This window comes from Chaetura pelagica, unplaced genomic scaffold (genome assembly GCF_000747805.2).
Source record: "Chaetura pelagica isolate M959 unplaced genomic scaffold, ChaPel_1.0 scaffold20, whole genome shotgun sequence".
Taxonomy (NCBI): Eukaryota; Metazoa; Chordata; class Aves; order Apodiformes; family Apodidae; genus Chaetura; species Chaetura pelagica.
The window spans coordinates 4147810-4152094 of record NW_009951958.1 but is presented as its reverse complement, the minus strand read 5'-3'; the positions used below and the strand labels follow the sequence as shown (position 1 = coordinate 4152094).

At 54.8% G+C, this 4285-nt stretch overlaps 1 protein-coding gene across 1 annotated transcript in view; it reads left to right on the top strand.

Moving 5' to 3' along the window:
• MASP1 (mannan-binding lectin serine peptidase 1 (C4/C2 activating component of Ra-reactive factor)) overlaps positions 1-4285 on the top strand; it is an 85502-nt gene that overhangs the window by 74989 nt on the left and 6228 nt on the right. The window lies entirely within an intron of this gene.

Sequence of the window (4285 nt, the reverse complement as noted above, 5' to 3'; positions counted from 1 at the left end):
TGAAATAAATTAATGCTGAAGGGAGCTGCCCTGCCAGAGTAGAATTCCTTACTCAGGGACACAAACCCAGCCAGAGAGGCTCCATAACTCTGCAAAGCTCTTTTGGCTCGTTCTTGGATAACATAATGGGGCCTGCTCCAAATGCCACAGCAGGAGGTTGGTGCTTTTATTTAGATAACTCATATAACTTGATTTGTGAGGCACTTTGCTGCCTTCCTTTGAGACAAAGAGTAACTCTGGCTCTTGAGGCTGCTATGACCCGCGTTATTAGAAAGTTCCTGGGTACTTGCCTAAACTGAGTGCTGCTCAGCTAAGCGAAAGGGGAGAGAAAAGTTACCCCAAAATACTTACAAGCCTCAAAAGAAGAGAAAACAAGAGAAGGAGATGCCATTTGAAAGGATGGGTGACTATTTGTATCATCTCTTCTTTCATCTAACGCAGCTCCTCTCTCAGCTTAGTCTTGGGAAATGGACCTGATAACACCTTTTCCCTTTCTCCCAAACACTCTCAGCTGTGGGAGGGGGGAGCTCTCACTGCTGCTCATTCTGCTGTGGAGCTGGCCCAGAAAGGAGAAAACCAGCAAACATGCTCACAGAAAGTCCTTAGACCTTCTGGAAGGGGCAGGACCAGGTGCTCTCAAGGGTTGTTGAGATCTAGGCCCTACTCATCTGGGCAGATCCATGTTCTTTTAATGGTATTAGGGATCCTACCTTAGGAGAGTATTTCTGGAGTTCTAATTCATGATTTCTCACTCAAAATGGAAAAAAAAAAGAGGCCCTCAGACCTGCTAAATAGATGCATACCAGAAAGGGCTCCTTAAAACGTGTGTGGTTAGTGATGCCTCCACCCTCCCAAGGAACTCCCCACTCCCACCACTCTCACTGCCACAGTCTCCCATTGATACTATCCAGCTTGAGCAGAGATCAGACAAAAATTGGCATTGACTAATAAAAACAAAACAACAACAGTAGGTGAATATTTTTAACCCCAAAGAGTTGATTGGGGTTTTGTTTTGGGGGTTTTTTGAGAAAATGGAAATGATTACCTGCATTATTCCAGCCAGGCTGGAACTGGTTCCTTCTTGTGAAATGGCTCACTACACTAAATTTCTACAACTATTTTTGAAAAGCCAGGAAGCCCCTAAATAGGCAATTCAGGCCTCCAAACTGCAATGCCTCCCACCTCCCCGGGATGCCCGGGAGAGGCAGAACAGGAGCAAAACCAGCTTTAGAAAGCAATGCAGAAAATAGACAACTTCTCGGCCAAGGTGGATAAAACCCAGCTGCATGGCCTGGCCAGGCTGAACACAAGCCCGTGACAGCTTCTGGCACCTGCTGCCCCCAGGTCGCCCTTGCCAAGCAAAGCCCCGTGTCCCCGGCAGCGCAGCGAGGCCGCCCGGGCGCTCCTTAACCCTTCCTGGTATTTTGGGGGCTGGATTTCCTGCATGCCTCTCTCTGCTCATCTGCTAATTGGGCGTTCTCTCTCTGCTTTCCTCCTTCCCTTCTGCTTTCGGTGCAGCTGCGGATAGAGCCGACAACCAGACAGAGGGACGAGCCGGCTTGGAGCGAGTGGCCGCATGAGGCGGGTGCCAGGGCCGTGCCCCCCGACGGGCACCTGCTCTCGGTGCCCCTCTCTGATCTGGCCCCTACCCAGGGCAGGTCCCCTTTGTCCCTGGCCCGGCTGCCAAATCCATCTCCGTGGCTTGTCTAACCGGCATGGCACTCCTAACCTCTCCGCGTCTGGTGCTTTCTTAACTCCGCCTCGAGAAAGGGGGAAGGAAATTTGGAGTCGAGCCTCCCCTCCTTTAACTGCTGCCGCCCTGCGGGCTGGGTGCCTGCTCAGCGCTGGGACCCTGTGCTGCTCCAGCTCCGGGCATGTCCTGCGCATCCCTCGGCTCGGCTGCCCCAGCCCCGCTCAGCTCGGGGCGGGTGGGTGGATTCAGCCTCCGCTGCCCTCCCTCCCTGCCCGCAGTCGCAAATAAGAAACACTCCTTCCTCTCCTCTCTCCGAGCATCCTAACGCCTTTTAGACCCTCTGGGCAAGGAGGCCTGGAGGGTAAAGTTGGCAACAGCAGCCCTTTCCTGCAGGCACCAAGCCCTGGCACCAGCACAAGGGGTGGTTGCTCCTTCATCTCCCCTTTACTTCTCAGTGCTGGCTCAGCAGAGGTGAGGACAGGCTGGTCTCAGCCTTGTTGCAGCTGAAGGGTTAAGGTCAGACAGTGGGGTACCCACTGACAGATCCACGTACCCAAGAGCACCAGGCATTCATCCCGGGCTCCTTGAGGCACTGGGGATTCACTGGGAGGATGCTGGGATGTAGATTAGAGGCTGGGAGAGGAGGAGGTACATGTTGGGGAGCTTGGTCCAGCTGCTGGCACCACAGCACAGCAGCACTGTGTGCCCAAGCACTATGGGAAGAGAGCAGGAAAGCTCAGGCCAGCCAGGCACCCTGGGGCTGGTGAGAAGGGTCTGTGTCCATTCCTCTGGCCCTCTGCAAGGCACAGGTACCCAGAGTCTCCACCCAACCTGCCTGCAAGCCTTGTTGCAGCTGAAGGGTTAAGGTCAGACAGTGGGGTACCCACTGACAGATCCACGTACCCAAGAGCACCAGGCATTCATCCCGGGCTCCTTGAGGCACTGGGGATTCACTGGGAGGATGCTGGGATGTAGATTAGAGGCTGGGAGAGGAGGAGGTACATGTTGGGGAGCTTGGTCCAGCTGCTGGCACCACAGCACAGCAGCACTGTGTGCCCAAGCACTATGGGAAGAGAGCAGGAAAGCTCAGGCCAGCCAGGCACCCTGGGGCTGGTGAGAAGGGTCTGTGTCCATTCCTCTGGCCCTCTGCAAGGCACAGGTACCCAGAGTCTCCACCCAACCTGCCTGCAACCACACACCCATCCCATCACCTGCTGTCCCTACAGGGTTGAGGGGACCCTGGTGAATGGTGACCTGCAATGTTTTGCTGTAAACAAGGCTTTTTTCACCCAAGCAGTGAGGCAACCCTGAGCATCAGTGCATGTCCCTGGTGCCAGCTACTGCTTCTAGTGGATTATCTCTTCATTAGTCTGGATCACTGTGTGAGGACTTAGGGCTCCTGTTGTCAGCCCCTTCCCATCCTGGAGCACATGGAGACACATGAAGTTCAAAACATCCCTGATCCACAAGACCTGCTTTCTGCAAAGTCACCCATCCCCTACTCAACCTCCTTAAATGTGACAGAGCACAGCTCCACAGCATTGCATGTCCCAGACAGGATCAGACCCTGGTTCCTGCCCTCCCCTTACACAGATCCTCCGAGATGGAGCTGGGGGAGGCTACACAGCATCACCCAAGCATGCTGTGAACTGCCCACCCAGAGGGGAGCCACAGTTCCCACTCCTGGCTTCAGTGGATGAGCCACCTTGCAGTCTGGGGTCCTTCCTGGGGTGGGTGGCACAAGCCCAATCCAGGGGACAAACTGGGAGGAGAGGCTGGGCAGGCCACTGTGAGGGAAGTGAGAGAGAAAGGGGACCATGGACAGGTGATGATGGTAAGAGTAATGGCACCCTGGAAAACTTCCCTCCAACACACCCTGAGCCCACATTAGGAATGGGTGAAGCAGAACCAAACCTGCCCGAGGCCTGGGGGATGAAGCAGTTGGGATCTCACCCACATCTGCCGGCCTCCCCCTGCTCCCAGTCCAGCCAAGCTGTGCTCTCAATGTCCCTCATCTCCTGCCATCACAGGATAGCCAGGAACTAGGGTTGCTCATCCTGAGCTGTAAATGCTTACCAGCACTGTTTGGTGAGCAAGACCCAGAGGAGGAGAGATGGGGCCATCATCTTGGCAAAGCCTGTGCATAGAAGAGTTCCCCTGGTGCATGGTGTAGGGCAGTGAATCACTGCCTGCCTTTCCCTGCCCACTCCTAAGGGATGCAAAGACACACTCTGGGAGCATCTCCAAACAGCTCTCACCTGCCAGTGCAGGGTTTTTTTGCCTCTGAAGGTTACAGCAGAGAGATCTGGCATTAATTAAGTGCTCAGAAGAGGCTCCCAGCATGGGGGTCAGTGTTGGCCATACAGCCTGTGGTCAAGAAATGCCACTGGTGTTCAGCAGTGTCAGACACATGCCCTGTCTTTGCAGGGTGGCCATGGTGGAGTTTCACAGGGCCAGGCAGAGGTGCCCTAGAGAAAGGAGATACAGGACTATATGGGCCCTTGGTCTGCCCCATGAGACCATCCCCACACACCAGAGCCCAACATTAGCTGGGCTGGACACCCCACAAAACCGAGTTCAACCCCCACCCCC